The following is a 13,288-nucleotide window of genomic DNA, read 5'->3' as shown; positions in this document are numbered from 1 at the left end:
ATATATATATATATATATGTATGTATTATAGTGTGTGTGTGTGTATGTATATATACTGTTTATATTATTTATGCAGTATGTATTATGTATATGTTTTAAATATTTCATATAGGCCTTGTATTTTATTTATTTTATTTTTATCTTTACTTCTTCTTTTAACTTTTGTTGTTTGTATGTTTGTTTGAAAATCTTACATAGCTTTTTTATGCCTTAAAGAATGAAAATTAGTTTTTAATGTCAAGGTAATTTCACTATAAATACCTATTTTTACTGTACTACTCGATATAAAGATGTAAATATTATTACTTGAAAACAAGACTGATCTTAAAATGATTGAACCTTGCACAAGGTGATCCATGTGTGGGCACTTAATCTCATGTTGATTCAGGGGAATGTATGTGTATTAAACACACTGTAAGTTGCTTTGGATACACGTGTCTGAGTGACAATTTACAACTCCCATCATCCGTTATGTTTTGTTGACACTGCTGTAAATGTGTATCTAACATTTAAATAAACCCTGTTGTAAACCCATGGATTAGACTACAGGAACCTCACCTATAATATTTATTACAATGAGGGAACGAATGGCTGGAGGGGAACAAATATATGTGTCCTGATCAGAGAATGTCACTGTGCTCCGTGCCATGATTCTTCTCTGTAATTAGAGTGGGGACGGATGGGTGCTGATGTTAAAGATCAGAATCTCATTGTCTCTGCAGGGGTCCCAGCTTTCATGCACATCATACAGCGGGCAGTAAAACAGTTCTCTGCATGCAAGCCTGCATTTGCTTTCACGGTAACAAAACTTCATATCATTGAATGATCATTATTAATTGAATGACAAATTATATCTCTCCATCAAGTGTGTGTTAGGAATGTACACAGTCGCTTAATAATTCAAACTTTTTACTTGGCTAGATGATAACTGTGCTTTGCGAGCAGGTGGGCTCAGTTTAGATTCAGTGCTTTAGATTCCTGAAGTGGAGTCTGTAATGTGGAAGAACTGGAGAGACGGGTTTATCTGATGGCACATATTTACTCATCCTACTGTCTTGCCCTGGAGCAGCAGCAATGTCCAGGCCAGACCAGATCTTTATCATGTCCTCTTGGCTTGTGCGCTCGTTCCTTCAGGGATACTTCTTTCTTTTTTATTCTCAGGCCTTTATTCTCCTAAGAAAAACTAACCCTAAAATGCAGCTATGCTGTGTGCTATTTCTGACAGTTTGAAAGACCTGAGGGTTAAACCTTTGGATCCCATTATAAATGTTTCTGTGCTAAATGACCACATGTATTTTGAAAAGCTCAATGAAACTGGATGCCTATTCTTTTAAAACATGGCAAAGAATGTCTTTTGGTCAAATGTCAGGTCAGTTTTTGCTGTGGTATTTCCAAAAGGCTAAATTATTGACAAACAAGTACATTTAGACAACAATATATGTTGTAATATGAGGTGTATGGTACAAAATGGACAAATCTTTAACTTTGTAGGTATTAGGAATTTTTTGGCACATAGTTAAACTCAAACTATTTGAGCTTTCCTGTAGCTCAGTGGTAAGCGAATGGCACTAACAATGCCAGGGTCATGGGTTCGATCCCAGGGGGTTCCACATACTTAGAAATAAATGTATAGGGTAATGAAATGTAAGTCGCTTTGGATAAAAGTGTCTGCCAAATGCATAAATGTAATAGAAACAACATTTTTTAATTAAAATATACAAAAATCATATTTCACCGTTCAGTCAAGTATGCAACAAAAAATTTGGTTTTAATCTTTATTCTTTAATAAAATATTTAAATAAAAAGGGAAGACATCTGTTGTCAAATTGTTTCTTTAATTAATATTATTATTTATATAATGCGATATGTAATTATATAATCTCAATTAAATCTCATTTATCTTCTTATCTCATTCATCTTATATATTTGCATATTCTGTCAGCATGATGTATATAAATAAGAGCAATTTTAATTACTTGTAATAACACTAATACATCAACATCTCATTCAACCTTTAGACTAAAAAATCTTACTAGTATGAACTAAATGGGATGGAAGTAGATCAATGCTTTTAACATTTATAAATCCTTTTAAAACATAATGATGACATGAAAGTTTTTGTTCAGTCAGTCTTTGATAGGGTCAATTTCCAGATAATACAGAATTACACGGAGAACAGAACACCAAATAAGCAGCAGCATTTTATAAGAGAAAAGTAGATCATCACAATGGAAGCATGTGTAGTGTTCAAGTGTTGATGGAGGAAGTGCTCTCTGTCCCATATGTGTTTCTCAAAGCACCATGAAGAACATTTCGGCTCCTGTGCCAAGACAGTTTCCTTTATTCCCCCCTTGAGAAATATAACCAGTCTGGGATATGACTCTTATGACTAAGATGCAAAATGTGGGTGGTGAAAAGGCACTTTTTGGCCTTGTATGGGCCCTTCTGGATGAGCGGTGAGGCATTGTCAGAAGTGACTGCCCTGCCTCATGTCAGAAGACCTGACCCTGGGCAGGTGATGACGTGGGCTGGCCACCTCTTTCCTCCAGTTGCTCAGTGTAATGCTCTCCTGTCTGCCTAAAACAACCGGCAACAGGCACCTGTAAAAACAGGAATGAGCACAGAGGTGCTGAAGACAACAGTATCACATTGACTGTCAAACACTGCAGTGACATGCCCACTTCAGCTGTTTCCCTTTCAGTGTTCTCCTAATGCTGTCTTTCAACATTAAAAGTACACTCTGTCTACATTACATATGCCTATGATTGTGAACCTTGGTTGACCTTTTTTTTTCATTTAAAATCAAGTTAAACTTGTACTTGAATACTTGAGTGCATAGCATCTGTCTTTGACTCTTAAATCAAGAGACTATAAAAAATGAGTAATGCTATAGGTGCTCCATAATACCAACATAATCTCATGAAAGAATGTAAATATTTACGTGTGAATCAAACATAATCGTACAAGTATTAGAAGAACGGTTCTTCTAAAGGTTTACATCTAAACCAAATCGTCACTCCATGGTGCAAAGCAATCGAATGAATACAAATTACCCATATACTCAAGTAGTTAAATATTGTAATGGGATGCGTTGGTAATAAAAAATATCAGTGAATAGGACATGAACCAATTCGAATCCTAGGCCATAACCAATTTGTATTGTTTTAGTGAGGAAAACCGCTTCTTTTATCACTAAACTCTTTAAAAAAAGTTAAGGGCCTTGGGGCATATTACAGAAAGTTTCTTATTTTAGGTCTTGAATTAAATTATGATACGTTAAATTAGGATTTTTCTCTTAGTTTTTAAATAATTTTTGAAGTTAGGACAACTGTGGGGTCGTCCTAAAGTTAAGACGCTTCTGTAATGCACCTTTTCTATATGTTGTTAAGATAAGGACTTAGGAAGTGCTGTTCTGTAATAGTTTTTGTCCTAAATGAGGTCCTATCTGAAATTACCATGGTTACCAAACAGATAGGATCAAATTTTCAAGTTATGATTTTTCTGTAATACGCCCCCTGGTTTCACAGACAAAAATGAAGACTAATCCCAGTTTAAAATGAATGTTACAGTTCTTAACAGAAAGTTACTTGCCCTGACAAATCTTAAAATAGCAAACACACCCATTTAACAAACCTCCGTCCTCTCAGATGCTTACAAAATATTGTCGGTGTCAGATTGAAAGCTTGTTTCTCCAAAACTCCCCAAAAATATTTTGTCAATAATTAAACACTTAGGGCCGGTTTCCTGGACAGGGATTATTTTAAAACAGGACTAGGCCTTAGTTAAATTATGATATTTAAATCATTTTAAAAACATACTTCACAAAAATTATCACTGGTGTCCAACTTGAGACAAAGCAGTCACACTAATATATTTTAAGATATGTCAGTGCAAGCTGTTTTTTCGATCAAGACACCTAACGTTTGAATTAGTCTGGGACTTAACCACCCCTATTTTGTCAAAGTTGACAAGCTCTTTGCAATACTTTTCATTGGTCAAATATTTGCAAAACTCACACACACACATGAAGGGTGACCAATAGTAATAATTTATGGAAAACATGAAATATTGGATACAAGGTTTTAGCCTGACAGCGTTTGAACTCTTCACCTCTTCATTCTCACCCTCAGTGCCCTGTACCTCCCATTCTGAGCTATTTGTGATTTTTTTTTGTGTGATTTCAAGGACTGGTAAAGTGCTGGATGTGATGCGCTGTGTATATCATACCCTTGTAAAAGCGTGGGATTGAAACTGTCAGGGTGGAGGCCTATCCGTCAATTTTGTGCAGCTCCACCTGTGGGAATGAATGTCTTTTTGTTCACAGCGTTTGAAAAAACAAATGTCAAAGAGTAAAAAAGCTCATGTTGATAAACACTGTACATTTAGGTGGTGCTATAGGAGGTGATTGGCACGTGAGCCGTGTAACTGGGATAGCGTGTCCTGCTGAGGACTCCTTAGCCGCAAACAGGGCAGCCCAAAGGCTAGGGCAGGCCTGCGATTGTAGCCCCCCACTGGGCCTGAATGAGGGTCCTGCCTCCCATCAATTTACCCCTGGGACCAGCCCCGTGGAACATAAGACTTTACAGCTCCAATCCAATCGAATCCCCAGGCAATAGAGGCCAGAGTGAAAGAGAGCCAGCAGGTAGTAATAGTCACTTAAAACAGCAACAACATTCCTCTGTGGGCAGCCTCGCCCTGCCTGCTGGAATCTTAAGGAATCCCACCAGGGACCACTCATAAAAGAGACATGATACTTGTTGACCATGTCTCCTGTCTACCTGGACTTCAGCCATGTCATTTCATTTATGATACTTCGATATAGCACAATATCATTTTCCACTTTTAATAATTAAGTTGCATGAATGCTTAGGTAAGAAGTATCTGTCTGAAACTATTTATTCCGGGACCCACTTAGACAGGTACAGTCTATCCCAAGACCCAGTTATTCGCCAAGCCTCAAATAATTATTTTCCAATAATTACATAATCCAATAATATAATTCATACACAGACATATATATACATATACACAGGGCTGTTTAATTATTCTATTTGTCTATTTATTTAATTATCTTGGGTAACTTGGAAAAGGGGTAATGTTATTCTCTTGCTTGTGCACATAGGATACATGTCTCAGAGGATGGATTTGTTTTTGCACCTAATTTTATTATATTTTTTTATAATGACAATAAATAATTCTGATTCTATTTTCCAATAAAACACTTGAATAAAAAAATGTGCAACATGAATTATGTTTTTTATCATTTTATTTTTTTAAATAAAATCTAAATACAAAGTTAAGATATTTTGACTACAGAAAACAAGGTTACATTTAGTTCTCTTTTTTCCGAAAATCACTTGCAGAGTTTACTCAATAAAATCCTCATAATAATTTGCAAATTTTTTTATGTAAAATTTGCTGCTATAATTCAAGTACAATTTACTAATAAAAAATAAAGTAAATTCTACTTATTAAATGCATTTGTTTTTTGTTAAAATATCAAGTAAATTTAAATGTAAACGAAAAAAATTATATGCTGAACAAAAATGTGTATAATTCAAACTTGCTTTCATATTGAAATATGCTTTTTGTTACTACATAGATTGTCAAGTAAAAAGAGACTCTATACTTGCATTAGCACCGTTACTGCTCAATAAGTGAAATAACACACTTTATGACTAATTTTCGTGCCTCCCTCTGGCTAGGCACAAGCACGGCTCTTCTGAACAACAGTTACAACCTATAAAAACCTAAACTTAAAATAATATCAAAACTCTCCTAAATCTCGATAACAAATCAACAAAAACCACGAACAAGTCTTTCATTTCACTGAATACTCTTAAAATGACAGTTATTCTGGAAAATTAATCTCCTAATGCAGTCAGATACAAAACATGCTGGGAACTACAGATCAATGGCCAAGGTAGTTATATCTGCAAAAATTATTTATGTAGTCTCGACACAAAATAAATAAGTAAACTTAATTTGACCAATTTAAATGGGTTTAACATAATAAAGTGAGTTGGATTTACTTAATAATTTGTTCAATTAAAATTACTCAAAGAAAATTATTAAAATCTTAACAACCAAGATTAGTAGATTTTTTCCCAAGATTTTTTGGTTATTTAAACTTATTTTTTTGTTGTTAAAAAAACAGGTACATAATCACATTAAGTATATTTAAATAATTTATTTTCATAAAATCTGCTAATCATTTTTTTCAGCCTGCTTGACTTACTTTAGAGTGTCTTTTAATAAACAAATCATAGATTTTCCACCTAGAAAAGTGTTTTCAGCCACAAGTGTAACAGGTCTCAAGACAAAAAAATAATTTACAACTTATCTGCTTTGATATATCGGCCGATACAATAACATTAGAAACAACCGTTTGTTTCACAGATGTGGCCGATATATCTGTGAAACAAAGCGATATAGCTAATCTAGAACCAGTGAGACCGCACACACATATGATGTGAATGACTGTATAGATTAAATTCCTCTCGTCCAGCTTGGCCAGTTAGGCGCGTATCAAAAGGCCTGTACAAACCAGTGGCATCACTTGTGTTTGCTCTGACTGGCTTAAAGCCCTCTGAGTGTACTCACTTGGTCAGCACATCATCCAAGAGCTTTCAGTACATGATGTGTTTTTTACCTTTGGTCATGTTCTTTCTTTCCTAAGGTGCCAGGTGAGCCATTACTTTCAACGGTGCTCCCGGCAAAAATGAACAAAAACGCAGGTGCGTTAGGAAAAAGAATAGGTGCATTACGCCCATGTGAAAAATATGCGTAAAAGTCGCTTTCTAAAAAACATGGTTGTTCAACGTGCCAACCAAAACACGCAACTCAACGTGTCTGCTCTGGCACCGGGACAGTCTGACTAAGCACTAAACTAGCTGATCTAGAACCAGTGAAACCGCACCCACATATGATGTGAATGAGTGTATAGATTAAATTCCTCTCGTCCATCTTGGTCAGTTAGGCGCGTATCAAAAGGCCTGTACGAACCAGTGGCACCACTTGTGTTTGCCTTGACTGGCTTAAAGGCCTCTGATGATACTCACTTGCTCAACACACCACCCAAGAGCTTTCAGCACATGACAATTGACACATAAAAATAAATGAAATAATATCAATGAAAATATGGTAGTAAAGATATGTGATGCTACTGCATATATTGGGACTTAAATCTGGGTTCTCTTGTTTGCTTTAATAAAATGGTACCCTGAGATTTTTTTCTCCAAAAATGTGTTTTTTACCGTTGGACATGTTCTCTCTTTCCTAAGGCGCCAGGTGAGCCATTACTGTCATTGGTGCTCCCTGCAAAAATGAACGAATACGCACTTGCATTAGGAAAAAAAGAATTGGTGCATTACGCCCATGTGCGAAAAAAGCATAAATGGCACTTTCTAAAAAACATGGTTGTTCAACGTGCCAACCAAAACACGCAACTCAACGTGTCTGCTCTGGCAGCGGCACAGTCTGACTAAGCCCCAAACTAGCTGATCTAGAACCTGTGAAACCGCACCCACATATGATGTGAATGAGTGTATAGGTTCAGTTACCTCTCGTCCAGCTTGGCCAGTTTGAGCGCATATCAAAAGGCCTGTACAAACCAGTGGCACCACTTACATGTGGTCTGACTTGCTTAAAGGCCCCAGATGTTACTCACTTGGTCAACACACCACGCAAGAGCTTTCAGTATATGACATTTCATTCACAGGTCATGTGAACTCTGCTTCTCTTTATAATAGTTGTTTTGTCAAGTCAAACTACAGTCAGATTTTCTCACCAGACATGAGGCATTGATGTGATTGATGGTCTTGCTATATTGTTCAGATTGCACATGTACAGTTCTACCAATTACAGTATAATGCATTCGTCCAATCTTTTTTTTCTATTTTCTGATGACTAATATCAATCAATCCAGATGAGTTCTGACAGACTCTTCCCCAGGCCTAGGTGGGTTCGGTTTTGACTTTTGACTTGTAATTAGGTATTATTTATCAGTCAGTTTTGACTTTGACTTATCATTAGGTATTATTTATGTATTCTTCATATTATTTGTGACCAAGCCTGTGAAATTCCAGCCTTACTCACAAAACACATCCACCCATAAGTTGTGTATCACCAGAGTTACACATCAGTTCCGTCTCTCAAGACCAGTAGTTCTTAAACTTTTTCAGGTATTGAGATACAATAGCCACAAATACTATTGATCCTTCATTTTGATTCTACAGTATTTCTTTGAAATGTGAGTGCCTGAAATAAACTATTAAATCTTAATAAGCTGACGTTAGGGTTGGGAATCGAAATCAATTCCGATTAGGAATCAGAATCGAAAGGTTAGGAATCAGACCAGAATCGAAAGGAATGGAATCGGTTACTTGAAATCAAAATGTCAGTTTCCCTTAACAATTCCTGTGTGCATATTTTTATGTGCATGTGTTAACTACAAATTTACCATAGTTTCAATATAGTAACTACAGTTTAATGATGTAGTTTAACTATGGCAATACAAATTGTAATAAATCAGAAAAAACGTTGCTTTGTGACTATATAAACAAAACTTTGCTCATAAATATTTATACTTTTTGCAAACCAGTCAATAAGCAGGCTGATTGAACATACAGGTCGACATCTAAAAGTTATACTTCGACTGTGGAATTGAAACTGGGAATCGATAAGAATCAGAATCTATAAGCAGAATCGGAATCAGAGTCGATAGAATTCAAGCAATACCCAATATTGATGACTACTCACTATGGAGGTTTGACCTGTTATTTACATTATTTAATTAAAACATATTGTCACAGATCATATTTATCAGACAGAAGATCATAATTTTTTTGTTATATTATACAATTGATACCTGCTTTGGGTTAAAAGATCTCCATCCTTTTCCAACATGTATACCTGCCAAGACAAATTATGTAAGATACGTTTGGAATCAGTCAAGTCGTATGTCAACAGGTGCTGTTGTTGGGAATTTGTACTGGTTTTCATTTGATCCCTTGGGAAACTCAGTTATTTTGGAACGTGTTAAAAAAAGTGTCGCAGTCATGGAAACATCTCTACCCCCTGACAGGATTCATGGAATTTCTGCAAGCTATTCACCACACAGAAGCAAAATACATTTGGATTCGTAGTGTAGATGTTAATAACAAGTGAAGTTTGCTTTAGCTGAAATGCATAAACACTTTCACAGTTCAGGATGATTTCCGAGACAACATCAGGTTGTTAAAGGAACGCTTACTGATTAAATGCTACATGCACGACTACTTTACACATGACCGCTTGGAAAATACACTTCAAACACACCACTGTGTTGTTATTACTTCATCGAGTTATGGCGTTTTATTCACAGCGCTCTATTTTTAACAACACTAGACACAGCATATAATGATGGAAACCTTCACATATAGTCAAAGCGAGCAAACAAAATCCATCATCTCTAATGCATCACCACCAAATGACAGTTTCAAGGAAAACACAATGCAATCCCTTCACAATATTCTCAACTCTAGCCTATTTGTCTATCATCCATCAAGTTGTCTTCCTTTGAGAACATTAGACAGTATTATATCTAAGCCCCCATACAGAGATCCTTCCTCTCCCTTACACTTACCTGTGTGTTCTCTATGCTCTGTCCTGGCAGGTCTGTGGGCTGCAGGGGGCCAGCGCTGACTGACAGAGGCCCTGCCGTGAAAGGCGGAGAGCTCCTCATGGGCCTCAGCATGCAGCCCCTTTCCCAGACCCGCCTTGAGGCCTCCGGCCGCTCTACGGGAGGCCTCCGCTCCTTCCCCAGACCTCATCCACAAACCTGTGGGGCAGGTGAGTCTGCCACACCAAGACCCAACCTTTAATTCAACCTGTCCCAGATCTAGACGCATTGTCTTTCAGGAAGGACTTATGGTTCATGGGAAATACCTTTGGTCACGCTAAGTTTATTAGTATAGTGCTATTAACTAAACTTATTGTCTTAAAACAGCTTTATCATTCCTTAATGCCCTCAGTCAGCTAGCCAGGGGCAACTACATAGCTAGGAAAATGATAAAAGATGTTGATGTAGAAGAAACGCTTTGAGGAAACAGACTCGGCTGGGGAAGCCCATCTTCTTCAGGCAAGGCACATAACAATATTATTTGACTTATAACTAAGTTGTTATGGAATGTCTTGCCTGACTCATTTTTATGACATTGCCAAACACTTTTATTAAAGTTATTTTATTATTATGTTTTTATGATATTGAAGTTGTATTAATATTTACATAAAAAAATCATGTTCATTGTAGTTTGATGTTTAGCTTTTATTTTTATTGCAATATACATAAATAAATAATTTAATAAATGAATAAGTAAATATCTGTATATCATTTTTAGTTAGGTTTTTATTTATTTTCCCAAGACAACATTTTTTTTACTTTTTACTTTCATGTACTTTATTTATTTGATCTCTATTAACAGAATTGTTTTAATAGTTACATGTAATAACCCTGATGGTTACGTGTATTTTAAATTATTTTATATTTTGATATTTTAACAATTTGAAAATTGTAAGGATGATGACTATTAGGGGTGTGACTGGGTTTATGATTATTTCCGAATCACCATATTTTGATTTAAATGTAAAAAAAGAAACAGAAATACAAATTTACAGATTTATTTCAAACGGATTAACAATTAAAAAAAATTTCATAGAATTGACAAAGTCAAGGTTTAATTGAACCTTCTGTGTATAAATTAAAGGGATGGTTTACCCAAAAATGAAAATTCTGTCATCATTTACACACCCTCTTGTCATTTCGTACTTGTATGACTTTCTTTCTTCTGAAGAAAGTTCTTAACTGAACAGCACCACCACCCATTCACTTCTATTGTATGTACACAAAACCAATGTAAGTGAACGGGTGCCTCTTAACAACATTCTTCAAAATATTTTCTTCTGTGTTCTGGGGAGGAAAGAAAGTCATCCAGGTTTGGAATGATAAGATGGTGAATGAATGCTGAACTAAAAATGTACTTTAATTAAATATGAATGGAACTGTCACTGAATAAAAGTTAAACCCCAAGAGAGAACTTTCTTAAGTAGTGAAAGCACAAAATGAAACATAAACAAATCAATAATTATAACCAAAGATACAAATATTAACAAGATGCGCCACTGCCGTTACAATTAATGACGAGGAAGGCAACGCTCAATATGGCTGCTCTAGCGAACAAAGTCCCGCCTTCCAGTAAAACGAGCCAATCGTCAAACAATAAAGACTGACGATTCCCTTGGGGGGGGGGGCCTCGTGAGGCACTTTCCAGCCTGTGTGCGGGTTCAGTAGTTGAGGCGACATCGAAAATGGTGATATATTGCAACATTTTAGCTTAGCAAACCAAAGTGCAAAGTGGTTTAAAATTGATTGTAAAAAATGCTGTTAATTGTGATTTTTGCCAGCAATTTTTGAAATATTTGCCTTCCCCTATTCAACTAGATAGGACTGTGGACTTACTATGATGTAAATAGCTGCCCAGACGTACTGCAAACATGGCTGCCGAGTGGCACGACTTCCGTAAAACAGACTTTATTATAACATATTTTGACGTAGGCACATGTTTTTTCCCCCATTTTAAAAAGGAACTGTTTGGGTGAATTTAAACTATGTAATGAGTTATTAAAAGTAATTTTGTCTCATGAGTGTGAATTGTATCTAATTTATATAATTTTATCACATGATTAGCTTTGCTGGTAGTAATTATATGGGATTATATGTAACCTTAGGGTTGTTTCTTGAGCTGGGTCTCACGTTACAGTATAAATTAAAGATCCATCTCGGAACAGGGCGATGATTTTGAATTATTTAAATTAATTAAATACCTTTATTGAAGAATATTTAAGCAGCAAATGTTTGTCTAATGCAGCGGTTATGGGACAAGGCAGTGTAGGGGTCTTCTGCAGAATCTTCCCGAGCAGGGTTAGACATGGGCTGGGTCTTCTCATCTCCACGGGGGGTTAAGTTCTGGGCCAGCCTGGGCGAAACATACTTGAGGTACTCACCTCAGGTCTTCTATATTTGAAAGCAGGTATGTCGGAGCCACGCCAAACATCTATAGCAGGCTGTTATTTGCCCCTGCTACTCAGAACCTCACATCTCACCAGAAAGTGGCGTGAAATAAGATTATTGCTCCAGGGTGTTTGTGAAGTATTTACTGCTAAATTAGAGATGTGTTGGGACACTGACATATATACACAAATCATGTTGACTCAGGGTACGTCACGCACTGTAAATCAAACCATCAGTTCCATCAAGCTCACCAGGTCTCTCCACCAACACTTTATAGTGTTATAGAGTTATATAAAAGTAAAGCTTAATTGTATTTTATGATAATTAGTTATATATATGTATTCTTCATATTATTTGTGACCCAGCCTGTGAAATTCCAGCTAAAGTCAATTATTGCTGATTTACTGTACTCAACACAGAATCATCCTACATAATGTACAGAAGATTCTGTGAAAATATAATGTTGATATGTTTAATCTTGACTGAGCGAGGCCATGTCAAAGGTGAAGATCAGGGTGGAATTGATAGCTGAAATTAAACTTGGATGCTCATGATCTCAGAATCAGATTTTGACACTTTAGCCTGGTTTTCACAGATTTCTTATTCATTTAAGTGTAGACATTTTTAAATAGAAATAAGTATTGATCATTTTTATCATTGTTTAAAGTTCCAGTCAGTGAAATCTAGTGAGAAGGATGCAAATTGCAACCAACCGCTTACTCCACCCCTCCCTTTCAAAACACTACGACGGCTGAAAGAACATGGCGAATTACATGTAAGGGGGTGTATGTAGATAGAAATAGCTCATTCTAAGGTAATAAAAACATAACGCTTCCCACGCTCTTTCTTTACCTCTGAAGTCATAAAGGCACAATTTTTTATACATTTACTTTGCTATAAATTTAATGTCGGTCAATTCAGTAATGAAAACCACAACAAATGCATTTGGTCACAATTTGGCACTTAATGCAAGTGAAAATGATGTTTATTAATGTGGCACCATTTTATTCAGTTTTTTTTCGTGTGTGTTCATTTAATGCGTGCTCTTAGTTAAAAATAGTTGTTGATGTCATTGTGATGTGTGTTTTTCACCCAGAGGGCTGTTTGCGTGTGTAGGTAGTTGAGGTGACCTAAGCCACGTGCAGCTCTGTGGATGCACTAGGTTTTGCTCCATATGGAAAAGTGTTCTGACCTTTTCCATGATTTCACAGAAAAGCTGCTGGGCTCTTCCTGTTTCCA

At 36.1% G+C, this 13,288-nt stretch overlaps 1 protein-coding gene across 4 annotated transcripts in view; it reads left to right on the top strand.

Moving 5' to 3' along the window:
- slc6a9 (solute carrier family 6 member 9) overlaps window positions 1-13,288 on the top strand; it is a 95,984-nt gene that overhangs the window by 17,939 nt on the left and 64,757 nt on the right. For 3 of the 4 annotated variants that reach the window (XM_056742665.1, XM_056742668.1, XM_056742666.1), the window contains one exon: window positions 9,656-9,831. The gene's annotated coding sequence lies outside the window, so the exon portion shown is untranslated. Of the gene's footprint in view, window positions 1-744; window positions 800-9,655; window positions 9,832-13,288 lie in introns of those variants that run through there. The other variant, XM_056742667.1, reaches the window with a different exon arrangement.

Source organism: Triplophysa dalaica, chromosome 3, assembly GCF_015846415.1.
Source record: "Triplophysa dalaica isolate WHDGS20190420 chromosome 3, ASM1584641v1, whole genome shotgun sequence".
Lineage (NCBI taxonomy): Eukaryota > Metazoa > Chordata > Actinopteri > Cypriniformes > Nemacheilidae > Triplophysa > Triplophysa dalaica.
Note: the sequence above shows the minus strand (reverse complement) of the source record. Positions and strands in the feature narration are given on the sequence as shown.